Source organism: Suricata suricatta, chromosome 15 (genome assembly GCF_006229205.1).
Source record: "Suricata suricatta isolate VVHF042 chromosome 15, meerkat_22Aug2017_6uvM2_HiC, whole genome shotgun sequence".
Lineage (NCBI taxonomy): Eukaryota > Metazoa > Chordata > Mammalia > Carnivora > Herpestidae > Suricata > Suricata suricatta.
Window position 1 is genome coordinate 60,249,489 of NC_043714.1, and position 1,486 is coordinate 60,250,974.

Genomic DNA, 1,486 nt, shown 5'->3' on the forward strand with positions numbered 1-1,486 from the left:
CCCTCCCCTCTCCCCCGGCGCCCGCGCCGCACCTCTGCTGGGACCGCGCGTCCTGCCCAAGTCCCCGCACGCGACGCTCCGGTCCCCTCTTGCCTTCCACACACCCCGCTGCATCGGCCCTGAGTCCCAATCCCCAGCCCTTTCTCCCTCCACGTCTTCCTCCAGCCGGGCTTGGCTTCTCCTGCCGAGTTCTTACCTGTTTCTCCCTTGCGCAGCGACTCCCAGGTAGACTCGGACGCCCCAGGTTCTCGGAGACTTAGAGGGAAGGCTGTCCCAAGAGCTCGGAATGAGACGTCAGCATAACCTAGTGCCCCAAACTTCCTCTCTCTAAATGCAGGACATCTTTCTGCCAGATCTCTGGAGAGGTGCCTGTACTGGCGGGGGTTTTCAGCAGGTCATTGTCTGCCCCGGACCCCGGGAACAAATGCCTTCCCGGCTTTAACACCGAATATGCTCCATGCTTCTGACCCATATTTTCTCCCCCAGTGCCGTCCCAAATGCTTCTCTTTCTCCCCAAGATCCAATATCAGAAGTTCACCGTTCGAGAACTGTTTCAATGGCACTGAAAAGTGCATTTACTAGTTGCTTGTTTGGAACTCAGGCTGCATTTTTCCAGGGGAAAGATATTATAATTGTTGGTTACCTTCCCAGGCCAATCCGGGAATGCAATAGCTAAACCTCCCAGAGTCCTTCTGGTCTTTGAATCTCTCAGGCTCTCCCCCTCAACCATAATCAGGTGCCATGGACCTCCCCAAGAGTTATAAGGCTCTCTTGTATCCCTTCCCCTTTTCTGCCTCTCTGCCCTCTGTCCAAAATCAAAATAAAGCAAAGCTCACAAATTTGCTCATTCCTAAAGGTAAACTCAATGCAGCAAGAAATCAGGAGTAAAGAAATCTTATCAAACACATTCCCATTGATGTGTATCACCACTGACATTGCAGAACATGCTCTAACCCTTCCAGAATGACCCACACTTTTAGTTGACAATGCTTTAAAACCCAGACAACCCCTAAAGGGTAGCTGGAGTGACATGAAAACATCTGGGCTTCTTTTGAGAAGTCACTGCAAGCAGGTCAGCAGGGACCCTTGGGTTAATGCTTCTTCTTGAATGCTTCTTGCAGCTCCCTCCTTTCCTACATTTTTAATCCACCAGTTTTCTACAAGATCTTTGTTCTTTCGTGTAAAGGTACCCACAGCAGAGAGAGCAGCCACAGGATCAGATTGGAAGCCCATTCAGGTCTACCACTGTGGTGTGGGAAAAACGGATGGGACTGCCCTCCGCATCAGAGCTGAGGATTCACTCATGTCACTCTTCGGAGAAATCAGAGCCTGAGTGTCTATGTAATAACCCAAAGCACTAAGGAGGAAATAGGCACCAGAACACCAGTGTGATGGTGTAGACATCAGAACTGATCTGCCTGCCCCCCAGACCAAAATCCTCCATTCCCACGATGCCTGCATCTTGCCTCTGTGGTCAGGCAAGGTG